Consider the following 16,198-nt stretch of genomic DNA (forward strand, 5'->3'; position numbering starts at 1 on the left):
TCATATTGCCCTTTGTGGTTGGTTACATACTTGCATTATCCAATCATACATTAATGTCACATAGGTGATTAACATTTCCTATATACCTGCAAGATGAATCATGTTCCCTTGTATGTTTTCATTCTATATGCAATACAAAGCTTATTTGTGAGGAAATTTTCATTATTTCTATGCCAAGCTTCATGTTTAGTACCTCAGTTCCTCCAGACATGTATACTTACTTATTCCTTTCTTGTGGTTTGGGTTACAGTTTCATAACTTGTTCCTAATGTAGCAGAACCTGTCACATTTACATCACAAACTACCTTATGCGGCATATCCTACATAAGCTCAAAGCCAAACGTACCTTTTAGTTCCCTTAACATAACCGTGAGGGAGGTTGGGAGCACTAGACCTGCATGGCAACAGAAGAAAAAAAGATGCAGGGAATGGTGGAAAAAATGGGGTAAGAAACCAAGAATCTGCATTGTCTCTTAGGGGTTGGGACCAAAAAGAATTCTATCTGTAGACTGAGATTTTTCAAAGCCATCTATCGCATTTGGATGTCCAATTCCTATTGATTTAAGTGGGAATTAGGTATCCAAATTTCTTACATAGCTTTGAAACTCTTAGGGTAGGTCTATACTTACCTCCGGGTCCGGCGGTAAGCAATCGATCTTCTGGGATCGATTTATCGCGTCTTGTCTAGACGCGATACATCGATCCCGGAAGTGCTCGCCGTCGACGCCGGTACTCCAGCTCGGCGAGAGGAGTACGTGGCATTGACGGGGGAGCCTGCCTGCCGCATCTGGACCCGCGGTAAGTTCGAACTAAGGTACTTCGACTTTAACGTAGCTGAAGTTGCGTACCTTAGTTCGAAGTGGGGGGTTAGTGTGGACCAGGCCTTTGCTACTGAATATCAGAGGGGTAGCCGTGTTAGTCTGTATCCACAAAAACAATGAGGAGTCCGGTGGCACCTTAAAGACTAACAGATTTATTTGGGCATAAGCTTTCATGGATAACAAACCCACATCTGCATGCATCTGAATAAGTGGGTTTTTTTACCCACGAAAGTTTATGCCCAAATAAATCTGTTGGTCTTTAAGGTGCCACCAGACTCCTCGTTGTTAGCTACTGAAATGCTTGGCTATACTGTACAAATCAGCACTGGCTTCTGCTCCTTGCACACTGCAACTCCTTATTCTGGAACCCATCTGTGATGTTAACTCTGATTGATACTCTGGAATGTTTGCCCCCATGGTAAGCAGGTATTCTGGCACTGAATGCATCTTTTTGGTTGAGATTCCATACAGAGCAAGTCTGTCTGGGGCTGAAATGTGCCTTGGTTAGAGGTGGCTTCCCCAGGCTCATAGAAGTTGAGCTAGAATGTACCTTGCAAAGAGACTGGTTGCTCAAACACATGGGCTGAATAGCTGGATGTAAAGGAGAAATAGAGAGTATGGATTCACTATGAGAAGGCTATAGAGAATGGTACCAAGATCAAAATGTCAAAAACTTATTTTGCCTTATCTCTGGTTCATGCTGCAACTGAACTTTGGAGTTTGCAGTTATTTCTAATTGCTGTAATTTTTTGTTGAAATAGTGAGCAGTTCTTCAGTGCAAAGTCACTGGAAAACTGGCTGATCCAGCTCCCTGGGAATTCTCCCAGGGCAAATTCTCAGGTGGTTCAGAACTATTGTAGCTGTCCCTTTGCTCTCCCCAGGGCCCCTGGCAGCCCCTAGGATATTGAGTGTGGCCAGACAAAGGGCATGTGGCCAAAGCACAAATGCATTCTTAAAATCCCTAGTTGCTAGAATGACATCATGGGCAGCAGCTAAGCATAATTTAGAGCAGCCTCAGGGTTGTTTTAAGTTATGTGAGGAACCAGACTGTCCCCGGCTATCCCCACACCTCTCTCTCTCTCTCACACATGTACACATACGTATCTCAGCCACTGCCAAAGATATAACTCATACTGTTAGTACATTACAGAGGCATTCTGAACAATATTCATCTACTAGCTTCTGCTGTGATTGCAGGTTACTTCAGTATGCAATACCTGGGCTGCCAGTGGGAAAACACACAGGCACATTAATATAACATAAAAATAACCAGTACAAAACTTCAGTGAGAATTCTCCTTTAGAATTTGATCCAAAGTCCACTGAAGTCAATGGGAATCTTTCCATTGACCTCAGTGGGCTTTGGACTGGACACAATTTTCCTATAGGACCAATTTTTTGCCATGTATGTATGTATGTATGTTGTCAAGACTGATTCCCCACTCTGGCACTTCGAGTGCAGGAAGGTGGGGGCCCGCAAGGATTCTAAAAATTAATACTGGCCACTCCAGGCTTGTATTAAACTCCCAAGGTTACAGCTTTTCTCTGACCTTGGATGGGTAGATGATGCCACCACCCAAGTGCAAAACCCCCTTTTAGAACCCAGGAAAGCGCACCTGGGAATTCCTTCTTGTGGGGTACCCTCAAGCCCTTTCACCACCCACAGGGAAGAGCTGAGAAAGAAAACAAAGGAAATCAGTTGTTACCACCAACTAATTAAACAACATGTGCACAAACCCCTTAGGACACAAAATCCAATCCTGTTCTTAAAAAGAAAGAAAATACATTTGAAACTCAGGCTATTGCTAGATTTAAAAAATCCTCTTACAAAAATTTAGCATCAAGAATAACCTTCTTAAGGTCCAGCTTAAAGGTTACAAGCAAAACAAAAGCATTTGGGGTTAGCACAGAGGGATCCACAAGCCATAAAGAAATAAAAGAAATAAACCTAATCATGTCTTCCTAGACATTTCTTGATCTACTTACATATTTGGGATTTTAAATGAGTAGTTTCTAGGTATGATTTGATGATTTTTCATACTTGGCCCAATGCTTTTTACAGCATCACTGCTCTGTCCCCTTCTCTCCGGAGAACAACACAGACAAAGGGGACACTTTTTCCCAATTTTAAAAAGTTCTAGCCTTCCCATTGGCTCTTTTGGTCAGGTACCCACACCCTTCCTTTTACCTATGCAGGGAGACTTTTTAACCCTTTACAGGTAAAGCAAGTAGAGAACAGCTACTAAGAGGGACTTTATAGCTAACTGGCTGGCTGGGTCCATATAGCTACTCCCCTCCCCTTTTCATTTATCACATATGTATATCTCCTTTTGAAGCCAGTGGCAGTGGTGTGCACATATTATCTGAGGTGAGACTTTGGTCTTTCTTTCTTTCTTTCTTTCTTTCTTTCTTTCTTTCTTTCTTTTCCCATTTAGCTTCTATCTGGTTGCCCTTTTTTATTTTTCTCCTGCTAAATTGCATAATGCAGATCATTTCTCCCTTTGAAACAGGATGATATTGCTGCTATCCCCAAGCGCACCATTCCACTCTGTAGCTGTCAAAAGATGGCCTTAAAGTTAATGACTCAGGCACAGCAGGACCCAAAATGTTGCTAACAGTAATTTTCTGTCTTAATTCCAAGCCATGTTGGAAGATATTGTCTGATATTATCCAGTGCAATTTGGGAGATTGATTTATGGGGTGAGTAGGTCACATCATGCCTCAGCAATCAAGAGTAGCTAATCCTTAGTGAGATTTAATTGACCATATAAGGTAGGATTAGAGTATTTTTTTTTCTAGGTACTGGAAAAAACAATGGAATTATCTATTGTGTGAATACAGGTCCTCTGACAGGATGATGAAGCCAGAGAGAATACTGCTTTAAAGTTTATTCCTACATATATACTGATGGATGGAATCAAAGTCTATAAATTGACCTCAAGCAATTACATTGATAAAATGAAACTTTCTGAGCTGAAAAATACTTTTATATAGCTACTAAAGCTGGTCCTATTTACCATGGTCTAGATTGTGACTGGACTACATGCCTGTGCAAGGTGGCAAGAAGAATTCCCTTGAAGCCCCAAATCTTGTGTCCAGATTCATAACAATGTCTGCTTGCCCTCCTCCGCCCACACACACCAGAGCAGAGCGCGGAGTCTTGGTTTTGCTGGACCAGTGTAGGCTAGCTGCAAATTATGGTGATGACTGGTGTGTGTTGTCTTCCTGCTTGTGATGGTGCATTACAGTTACAACCTGTTCTTTCTCTATGAGCAACAGAAAGAAACAGGGAAGGAAGGTGATCTCTGAGGTACATGGCCACATAGGGTTACTCTTAGGTGGTCTAGTTTGCACACCCCACCCGTTGCCTAAAATCACAATCGAGCATGAAGAAATACATGGTAAAGTACAGTAAAAAACATGTACTTATGTTACTTAAGAAAGATCTATTTTAGATTTTTCCTCCTTGTGTATGTTAATGTCAATGAGAATTGCACATACATAAGGAAAGGAGAATAGACACTGCTTAATCCTCAGGTCTTTTCTTGTTGTGCTCCCTGAAATCTATGGTATAGTCTCTGGATCAAATATTGAGAGGTGCTAAGCACCTAAAATGCCCCTTGAAGTCAATGGAAGTCACAGATGCCCAGTACCTTTTGGGACTTGATCTTAAAAGATAATTTCTGCCAATTCAGGTAATGTGATATATGGAAAAAATGAGAATGAATGAGGTGTTTACTGTATAGACCACATCCCATATGGTGTCTATTAATAGTCAAAAATTATCTGTCCGTACATATAGAGGCACCTAAAAATTCCCTTGCATTAGATGTTTGCTGTATTTCCTAAGGCATTCATGGTCTTGATTTAAAGTCTCTTTTTTGGCTCCCTTATACTGTATTATGGATAGCCAAATGATGTCATCCTAATGGTCATATACTTTTTGAATTACAGTTGGCATATTGCAACTCTGCATGACTTTATTATTAAAGCTTTTTGTCTATTAAATGGTACACGTGTAACTCAAAATGCAGTTTCTTTCCCAATCAGATACATGCACATTTTAATCTTTACTATACATTTTTCTCATGCACCAGGATTTGGTGGATTAAAATTCCAACATACTGTACTGATTTTTTTTTACCTTACCACTGCCCTGTACATGAAGTTTGCATGTATTTTCATGAAGTGTGTACAAAACAGTTATAGTCTTCCTTTCACACTCCTAAGGTAAATAAAACTGCTGTTTTCTTGCACATTACTAAGGGCTAGATACTTGCCCCCTTACTTCATCAGAAGGGAGGTACTACTGAACATGAGGACCAAGGAGATTAGAACCTGGGTTTGCAATGTCTGAAGCAGATGATGGTCCCACAGCTCTCTCAGGAAGCTATGCAAACTTAGCTCAAAGGAGCACTGTGGAGATTAAGCACTGCAGGTGGTACCATTCAAAGGGGTCAGAATGACAGCACCCTGCAGCCAGCTGATTGGCCCACACTTACTATTTAACCCAGGAAGGTGCCCCAGGACATTGTCTGGGCAACAATGCAGGTTTCTGGCTTGCTGCACTGCCTCACTTCAGACTGCATATCTACCCTGATCCTCTGTCTCTGACTGCGGCCTGACCTTGACTCCTGCTTCCTGACAACAGCCTGATAGCTACTCCTGATCCCTGGTCTCCAATCCTATCCTGACTGATTTCTGCTCTTACTGCCCTCTCTGGCTCCCTGATTTTACCCTATGACCTCACTCCTGTCCCTGTTTTTCATTAATTGTCTCCTGACCTCATTTGAGCCCTGGGCTCAGTGGCTCTTCCTGTTAGGCTCGGGGAGGGGCCTTTAGATATAGGCAGGCTTGCGCCCAGCCACCCTCCAGGAACTCAATAGGTACTCTGATCCCTGCTTGCTAATCATCACCTTGTGCCACCAGTCCTGCAGTAACCACTAGGCAAGACTGTGTAAGTTCTGGTCTGTTACAGAAAGGAAGGCAAAATCTGTCCATAAAACCTCCTATTCAATGTCTGTTGGACAGCAGAGCAGGTGGCATTGCATGGGTCTTTATAGGTCCAGATTCTGCCCCCTTGCTCATCCTTATTATTTCCAGATCCACAGAAGAAACTTTAGATCTGTTGGACTCTCCATTCTTTGATAACTAGCTCATTGAGGAGGAGAATGTATCATCTCTGTGCCTGGATAACACCTCACAGGTTGTGGGTGCTGCCAAAATACAAATGACACATAATAACCTCCCTGCAAATGCAGCGGTGTTCCCTACAGTACATTTTCTAGTGATTGTCCAGTGGGCTGTTATGTATGGAGTTTCCAATAATATCATTTAGGAGACTACCGGGAGGCAGTGTGGTCTAGTGGGACTCAGGAGACCTGAGTTCTAATCTCAGCTATGCCAATGGTCTACTGGGACATGGGTACTTCATTTCCACATCTGTAAAATGGAGATGATCACTTTTGTGCAGCACTTTGAGATCTCCTAAGAAACTGCTATATAAGAACTAGGTATTATTATTACAGCTGCTAGTTACGTCTAAATTTTCCCTTTTTAAATTTCATCCCATTTCTAGTTATCCCATTAAACACAGTATATAATTCCTATCCCTCTATATTGTCAGCCTTCAAATATTTGTGGCTCTGCACTCAGATGCTATAAAGAGGAGACCACATAAGCACATAAATAGATCTAGTCCCCCTTAGTCATATAACAAAGCTATATGTGTATTTCTTCTTCAGTCTATTCTCAAAAATCAATTTATTCAATCCCTGATCACTCTTTTTTTGCTCCTCTCTGAACCTCCCTCCAATTTGTCTGTGTATTTTTAAGGCTATATTTAAGGTGTGATTGCACGAGAGCAGCATTTCTCAACCTTTTTGATACCAGGGATTGGCTTGCTGCCTTCCTAAACTATGTCAGGGAGATCTCAGGGATCAGCGCCGATCCATGGACCGGTCGTTGAGAAACACTGCAGTTTATAAATTGGGACTATTCTCTTCTAATCTGTGGTGTGTGAACTTTGTGGAGGATGTTTCCAGCCATTTCACATTGCAAATTCATGTCTAAGTTGATAATCAATATCAATGCTAGAGCTCATTCAGCACTATTTATCATGCATGAGGACTACTCATGCAGGGTTCTTACTGTGTATAAATATCACCCACCCCTGATCAGCATGACTTAGAAAACTTTGTGTAGTGGTGAAGCACAGGACTGGAAGTCAGAGATACGTAGGTGCTAATCCTTGATCTTCTTCAGATTTGCCGAGTGTGCTTGAGCAAGTCGCCTCATCTCTCCATTCCTCCATTTCTCTAGCTCAGGTGGGCATTGCAGTTTAATGCATTAATCTTTGTAAGTGTTTTGAGACTACAATAGATTTAAGTACTGTGCAAGTGTTGAAGTTCATTTTCCTTATCAGTCGCAGATTTAAAAAAAAACTTTTTAAAACATGGGAGAAAATATATGCAGATGATCATAGATGTCATCATAAAATGTGTACCTTGTGATGGATCATTGGAGAGACATGCTGTTAGAGATGTTTTACATAGTTCAGTGATTAGCAGTACCTACCTACACTGAGCTTCAATAATCAAAGATTTTTTAAATTGTTAAATATACTTATTAAAAAAGTGGGAAATATGGTAACAAAAATATTTTCACTTGTTTGATGACCTTATGTAACCCATACATGGTTCTGCATTATTCTACCACTCAGGAGTTATGTGACTTTCTCTAATTTCTCCTTCTAGATATCATATGCACTTAATAATGCAGAAACCTTTTTTCCTGCTGCATTATGGCCTCTGATGTTAATATCAATTATGTTAGAGATCTAAGCCATTATCCAAATCAATAACATGTTACTTAATCACGTTTCTTCTGCTAGTACATTCTGTTTTTCATTGCCAGACTCTAGTGCCTGTTCAATAGAAGATGAACATTTCTTTTAAGGAAATTGTTCTGATTTTGTTTTACAATGTAACTTTACGTGGGGGTTGGGCTATTGCCACCGCTTACCAATTAGCACATCTGGGGGTCCCCAGTAGTCCCCAGACTAGTTCTAATACTCAGAGAGTAGAAGGCTGCAAAAACCAAGATCCACTGTTGACACACACTAGAGATATTCTGTTGTGTGTACAAGTAAAGTGGCCAATGACTTCTTGAAAGCCACCTACTTCACATTGTGGCAGCTAACGTGAGCTGCTTGTGCAGTCAGCTAAAGACTGCAGAATGACACAGCAGCCTTCCAACTGAAGTTTCTCCTCTCTGCGGAACTCAGTTTGGCTTTGGGCAGGGAGATCAGAGCTGCCAGAGAAGAAGAGGGCAGGGAAATAAGAACAGACAGAAAAGGGAGAAGAGAGAGAGAAAATGGACAGATGAAAGGACAAACAGCAGCCACTGTGTCAGGACATGATACAAGGGGTGGAGGGGGATGCCCACTTGCCAATCCAAACCAGGAAGAGGAGCCAACAGTTGCTAGTTGCATCACTTAGTGTGCTATATGAAGGTGCTCAGATAACATGTTGATTGGGTGCAATATAAAAACGTGAACAGAGCAGAAAAGCTTGGGAACCACTGTTTGATTGTTAGTCCTACCCTTTTACAAGCTTCAGAATATTTACCCTGCTGATTTTTGCCCATGACCATTTGGGGAAGGTTGATTTTTTTTTCTCCATGTGTTTTTAATGACACTGCAACAAACATGGCTTATTTAAGTTTGGTCAGGGGAAAAAAAACTTCCTCTCAGAATGACACCTCATCAACATTCGTATAGGTTTTTTCATTATTTGAATGTCTTTTTATTTCTATTTTGCCCTGAGTATAGTGCTTATGAAAAGTCTAGCTTTATTTTATCATCTATATTTCCTAGACATCTGTCAGTGTAGTATCTACCTGTAAGCACCAATCAGGCCCCAGACTGGCAATGATGGAGAATGAAGGCTTCTATTTATCTCTTGAAAAGTAGTGGCATAAGTAGTGGCAGTTCTAGCTTCCCCATGCTGCCCTGCCAAGTGTGTTAGCTATATTCTGAAGGGACCCATTCAAGAGAGGGAGAGATAGGGTCAGCATCCGTGCCCTCTTCATCCTTTCCCCTCAGTTGCAACTGCCAATGTGAGCACCAATTTTACTGCTTTTGGGGTTGTGGCCACTTGTTTACAAAGACCTAGACTGAGACCCCTCTTTTATTTCACAGAAGACACTAAATATGCCCTCTGTTGATAACAGTACTGATCTGGGCTGGGTTTGACCCATTGCAGTTTCCTGAAGGATAGTTCTAAAAATTGGAATTCTTCTCTGCTAAAATAGCAGATTGATGTGGACACAGACATGATAATACGGTGAGTTGCGGAGGCTGCAATTTTACTTAAAACATTTACATAACTGGGGTAACTAGCTCAAACTCCCCAGTAGGGTTATTATTTTTATTATTTGCATTACTGTAGCACCTAGGAGTTCAAGAGTTGTCCCACTGTAGATGTCAATGGGCCCGAGGGACTGTATATCTGCGGGTGAGTGTGAAGGTCCCCTCTAGGTCCCCAGGACTGCCAAAGAGCCTTGACAGGAAGCCAGAATCCCAGCCTGCTCCCCTCCTCCACACCGGAGGTAGGAGAGAGAAGATGAGAGGAGCCACAAGGTGCGCTAGACATTAAGGCACACCCTGTCCCCATGTGCTAGTCATGCTCAGGCAACCCACTGGGTCACAGGGACCTCATTCAGACACTGTGTAACCCCCTATTGCATGCCAAAGTTTAGACAATTGAAATTTAAACCCAGGAACATCCTGGATGCAAGATGAAAATGAAGAATCCCACAAAGCAGCTTGCTAATTTTGACATGTGGGAAAACCCCCAAATTGGTATTCAGACAAGCCCTCAGCATCACCAGAACAATAGCAATCAGGTTAAGGGTGAGAAGGGTGGGGCTGAAACAGGGCTACGCTGCCATCATGGCTACGCTGCCTAGTCCCCTAACTGTATCAACCCTTTCATGCTCCTTGCCCCACCAAATGGGAGCCAATCACCCAGGCCCAGCACCATCTCTACTGTCCAATGGCAGTCGCAATGGGTGAGACAGGCCCTGAAGTCCTGGCACAGATGCAGCATATGACGCTCCTACCCTTTCTATGCCCTGAGCCTGAGGAAGGAAAGGGGAAGGGAAAGAAAAAGTAGCAGCCCTCACACACCTGAAGCAAAGAGGAGGAGAAGAAGGAAAAAAGAGAGGTCCACCTGGAACACTGCCTCAGCTGTGCCCAGTTGAGATCTCTTTCCCCTCTCCCCTCCAAAAATGTCTCCATTGCTCCCAGCCCCAGACAAACAAGCTGCCGTAAATACTTTGGTTCAGGAAGGTGTAATGTACCTAATTAATTGGAAGAAGTTGTGTTCTGTTAAACAGGTGCTTCACTTGAAATGAAACCACAACCTTTGTGTTATCTGAACAACCTTTGTGTTATCTGAAAAACGGGGTAATAATACTTCTCTCCATCCATAGGGATGCTGTGAGGATAAATTCATTAATGAAGGACTCAGATACTATGGCAATGAGTTCCATATAAGTTCCTAGATAAAATGTTTGTAAAGTGCTGTGGGATTCTCTTGTGAAAGGTGCCATAGAAGTTCTAAAACGATTAAGAGTTTTAAGGAAGAACAAATTTTCCATCTAAAACTCTTGTCAGCTTAAGAATTTACCCAGGCTTCTTTGTGACATCAGAACTGTTTGCTGTGGAGATGTTTATGGTGTCCGAGGTAAAGGATTTGCAGCTTCTGGCAGAGAATAAATTTAGTGGCAAGAACTGCTGAACTCTTCAGAAACCAAGATCATAGCTTCATGAATTGTCCTTAGCAATAAAATCAAGGAAAGAAAATAAACTGAAAATATGGTCCTTCAGCATAATTGTCTCAATGGTTCCCATAAGGCATGAAGAGCTCTAAGGTAGTTTGACTGCCTCATAACTTTCAAATAGGACATTTGTTTTCTGTGGGCCGTATTGTGCCATCACTGTTTAAGCAGAACTCCCCACTGATTTCAAAGGGGACTTTTGCTTAACAGCTGCTGGCAGGCTTTGGCTCTATATTAAGTGAATTTGAGAGACCTTCCATATAAATCTTGATTTATTCTTAAGACTATTGATTTGATGATTTGCAGCAAAAAGATTCATGAGACTCACATTCAGGCTGATTGTTGTGTTCACTGGCAGACTAATTAAATAACTAACTGGGAAAAGATTGCTGCATGTTTCAGTCAGCGTGGGTGGTCATGAGGGGCCAAGGGGACTAGGCTCTACCAATAATGCCACAGGTCTGTAATGTGGCTGATGTGCTTCAGGATGCAGAGTCACCTCCTGCCACTAGGGCTCCTGGAGGTGTTGAGGCTGCTCCAGCTCTTAGAAGCTACAGTACATCTGGCTTTCAATTGGGACTTTTGGCACTGCCGACGGCTGAGGGAGGAGGCACAGAGCAGGGAATATAGGCTTTGGTCTGGTGCCCATAGAGTCAGCATATAGGACTGTCTGTACCTGTTCTCTGCAGAATCCAGGCCATGGAGTCTCTGCAGCACAGGGAGGAGGCACAGAGCATGGATTGCAGGTGTTTCAGGTCATATGTGCATACTCTCTACTGGCTCTGCTCCTGCTTCTCCAAAGCAAGTAACAGGAGGGTTTGTGAGCTGGAAAGAAAGGGGTGCTTCTGAGACTGCAGGTGGATGATGGGCTGTGGTCGGAGCTTGGGGATGGGCTTTCTGAGCTTGGAGAGTTATCTGTGTGGTGGTGGTTCTAGACCTGAATGTTGAATAAAAGACAGTTAAGGGCTGAGGGTGTGATTTTTCACTGTAGAGAGGTTCAGTAATAAAAGAAGTTCTCTCTAAGAGGGAGTTGGGATGTTCTGGGCTGGAACTGGGGACTGGTGGGCTGGCACTAGAGCTGCTTGAAAAATTGCATCCAAGAGTTTTAAAAGAGCTGGCTGAGGAGCTCGCTGGAACATTAATATTGATTTTTAATAAGTCTTAGAGCACTGGGAAAATTCCAAAAGACTGGAAGAAAGTTAATGTTGTGCCATTTTTAAAAAGGGTATATGGGATGATCCGGGTAATTATGGGCCTGTCAGCCTGACATTGATCCTGGGCAAGATAATGAAGTGGCTGACATGGACTGCAATTAATAACGAACTAAAGGAGGGTAATGTAATTGATGCAAATCAATTTGGGTTTATAAAAAATAGATCCCGTCAAATTAACTTGATTTTTTTTATGAGATTACAAGTTTGGTTGATATAATATGCTTAGACTCCTGTAAGGCATTTGACTTGGTACTGCTCAACATTTCAATTAAAAAACTAGAACAATATAAAATTAACATGGCATACATTAAGTGGATTAAAAACTGGCTAGCATATAGGTCTCAAAATGGAAGTGTAAATGGGGAATCATCATTGAGTGGGTCTGTTTTCCAGTTGGGTCCTGCAGAGAGAGGTTTCTTGGCCCTACGCTATTTAACATCTTTATCAATGTCCAGTTCTGGTGCCCACAATTCAAAAAAGATGTTAATAAATTGGAGAGGATTCGGAGAAGAGTCACAAAAATGATTAAAAGATTAGAAAACCTCCCTTATAGTGATAGACTGAAAGAGCTCAATCTATTAAGGGGTGACTTGATTACAGTGTATAAGTACCTACATGAGGAACAAATATTTAATAATGGGCTCTTCAGTCTAGCAGAGAAACATATAACACGATCCAACAGCTGGAAATTGAACTAGCCAAATTCAGACTGGAAATAAGAAATTAAATTTTTAACAGTGAGAGTAATTAATCATTGCAGCAATTTACCAAGGGTCATGGTGGATTCTCCATCACTGCCAATGTTTAAATCAAGCTTGGATGTGTTTTTAAAAGATATGTTCTAGGAATTATTTTGGGGGAAGTTCTATGGCCTGTGCTCTTCAGGTCAGACTAGATAATTACAGTGGTCCCTTCTGGCCTTAAAACTTATAAATCTATAAGAAAGTGGAAAAGTCACAAATTATTTTCCACATATTTTTCCTAATTTCAACAAATGTCTATTTGGCTGACAGGTTGAGTGCAGGGATGGAATTAAGTCAATGGGTAAATGAAATTGCATGTGAAACTGAGTGTGTTGGGGTGGAGAGATAGCAGGGAAAGATAAATAGGGAGAAGGGGAGAAGTTGGGACTGAGAGACAACAGAGAAGGGGTAAAAAGGGGTAAATACTGTTTTCTTCCATGCTGCTCTTTCCTGTCAAGTGTCCCAGTTTTTCATTCTGTAAAGAGGAAGACATGGGAGAGGGCAGAGGGCACCCCTTCTTCTTCACACTTCCGCATTAACCATTTGCTGTCAAAATGCTTCCCTATGGCCAGGGGCGGCTCTAGCTTCTTTGCCACCCCAAGCATGGCAGGCAGGCGACTTTCAGTGGCATGCCTGTGGGAGGTCCCCGGTCCCGCGGATTCGGCGGCATGCCTGTGGGAGGTCCACCGGTCCCGCGGATTCGGCGTACCTGCCGCCGAATTACCGCCGAATCCGCGGGACCGGCGGACCTCTTGCAGGCGTGCCGCCGAAGGCTGCCTGACTGCCGCCCTCGCAGGGACCGGCAGGGCGCCCCCAACAGCTTGCCGCCCTAGGCACGCGCTTGGAGCACTGGTGCTTGGAGCCGCCGCTGCCTATGGCTCCCAGTGCTCCACCTTTTCATTTTGAAAGTATGGGTCAACTACTGGGGGTCTCAATGGCAATGCAGATCACTGCCTGCACCATCACCACTTATTTTGGGTCTTGACCTTCATTGACTTCAGGAGAGTTTTTTTTTTTTAAATTTGTAATGGAGATCTTCTGGTTAATATTTCAGCCATTTTTTCTTTAAACAAGTTCTAACATGTACTGGACATCCGACCAATCTTAACTAAAGGACTGAGAAACATCTGTTTTTTATTTTGTTTTGTTACATTACTAATTTTACAGAAACCCATGGCTGGACATTTTAATTATCATGCACTCATTTGCTAGCTTCTCATGCAAATATCTCTGTGCCTACTTCCAGTCTGCCCCCTGTACATGATATACCAATTAAGCTAATCATCAAGACCTGTATCCTGACCAAATTCATATTGCCCCTGAAGACTCATGTGTGTTGCAACATCTATGGCATAAATAGTTGATTTATACTGATGAGTTTGAGGACTTGTTGGGAATGGTATATCCTAGTTGGAGAAGGGAAAAGCACACAATACATTTCTGAGATTTCTGAGTCTTGCAGAACAGTAAAGGAAGGATCAGACTTGAAATTTCTAATATTACTAAGCTACAAAACAAACAGTACCACACACAACTTTTTAAACAATTGCTGAAGGCCTGAAAGTAAATTAAAACCAGACAGACCCTTTCTTCCCAGCCCCATTTTTGCAGGTCACTTTTTAAAAACAATTAACATGATCAAATGAATTAAAAGGGTGAGAGTCAGAGATAGTAGAGGCAGTACTGCAGACTTTTTAAAGCAAAATTATAAAGCTTTAGCATGAATAAGATTGGTGAGTTGTGAGATTAGTAACTAACTCTGAGGGATTTGAGTGGTTTGAGCATTGGCTTGCTAAACCCAGGGTTGTGAGTTCAATCCTTGAGGGGGCCATTTAGGGATCTGGAGCAAAAATCTGTCTGGGGATTGGTCCTGCTTTAAGCAGGGGTTGGGCTAGATGACCTCCTGAGGTCCCTTCCAACCCTGATATTCTATGACCTTTCAGCAAGTTTGGAAAGTCCTAACTTTCCTTTTCCTTTTCAGTCTAAAGTCAACAGCTTCTACGTGCTTTTTGATATAATACTTCTAAAGCAAGTTTGGAGGCCCACCATCGGACTAGGTATTTGAACTCACCAACAATCTCAAATGAAACTTTATCAAGTAGGAACAGCCTTTAAAAGTTACATAATGATACCAATCTTCCAAGACAAGCGATAAAAAGCTTAAGTCTTCTGTGCTAAACTCAGTGAACCAAGGAAAAATATAAGGGCCAATGAAGGAACACTATTTCTGGTAACAAAGAAAGTTAGTGTTCCAACCAGCATAAATTAAATAATTTCAGTAGAATCTTGTAGCAAGAAAAGTGGAGGTCAACTTTCATTAGAAAGTTTGCAGCCACATGGCTCTACCAGGCTTTTTTATTAAACCATTTCTTTATAATTATACACAAGTGAAAAACATATGAAAAGACCCGTTTGAACTCTAAGGGTTATAAAAGAAAAAGAGGAATATTTTATATGCCAAAAACATTAACGTTAACCTAGACTTTTCCATGCATAAGGTCAGGTGGAAACCAGGTATGACAGCTTCATTGCAGTATCTTTGTAAATTGTTCCTAATTCAATTTATACTTAAAATAATACTACCTCTGCTTCTCTTCATTGCTATAATGTCTTTGTAAGCACTGTATAATGGAACATAGACATTTTAAAGCAATTATATTGGCATGCAGTGATAATTATTGTATTCCATAAAATGGTGGGAGATTATTATCTGGATTTTTTGTCTACTTAGGATACATTCTTGAAACACTTTTTTAAAACAAAAACCATCAGATGTAGAGATGCATGTTAAAATTATCTCAACTGGGATTTTCAAAGGGGCCTAAGGAATTACAGCCAGCTCCCAATGGAACAATGAAAATCACAGTCTTCATACTTTGGAATTATGGAGGAAAGATTGGAGTCTATCAGAAATGTGGCCATGGTCCAGAAGATAAGGTGCTAGCCTGGGTTCTAGTCCTGTCTGTGAGTCTATGAGTTTTAGAAAGTCACTTCACCTTGGTGTGCCTCTGTTTCTCCTCCCACCCTTTGTCTGTCTTATCTATTTAAATTATAAGCAATTTCGGGGCGGCGGGGGGTCTCTTGGGATGTATTTGTACAATGGGATCCTGATCTCAGTTGGTATCTCTGCACACTATTGTAATATAAATAATAATAACACAGGGCCAGAATTGTAAAGACTACGTAGACTTTACAATTAACCTTCATCAGTTAAGACTGAGCCGATCACAACACGTCTTCCAATCTTCTCTTGCTCTGGCCATCCTTCGCCATGTTTGTCCATATCTCCTTGTTAAGAAATCATCCCACCTTTTTGGAGGCTGACCGCGTGGCAGTTTCAGTTCTCGCGGACACCACTCAGATATAGCTGCAGTCCATCTGTTGTCACTGAGTCGGGCCACATGTCCCACCCACTGCATTTTGCTGAGCCTGCTTTCGACAACAACATCTCGGACTCCAGACTGCTGCCTAATTATTTCATTGGGGATGCGATCGCGGAGCGAAATGCCCAAAAATGTTTGTTCCATTGTCTTCTGTGTGACAGACAGTTGATGTTCTTCAGTCTTCGTCAGCGACCA

At 41.9% G+C, this 16,198-nt stretch overlaps 1 protein-coding gene across 1 annotated transcript in view; it reads left to right on the forward strand.

Annotated features, from left to right (window-relative positions):
* Positions 1–16,198, forward strand: part of CNBD1 (cyclic nucleotide binding domain containing 1) — a 302,000-nt gene that overhangs the window by 128,753 nt on the left and 157,049 nt on the right. The window lies entirely within an intron of this gene.

The sequence above is a fragment of the Terrapene carolina genome, unplaced genomic scaffold (genome assembly GCF_002925995.2).
Source record: "Terrapene carolina triunguis isolate 2854851 unplaced genomic scaffold, T_m_triunguis-2.0 Scaffold58, whole genome shotgun sequence".
In the NCBI taxonomy this organism is placed as follows: domain Eukaryota; kingdom Metazoa; phylum Chordata; order Testudines; family Emydidae; genus Terrapene; species Terrapene triunguis.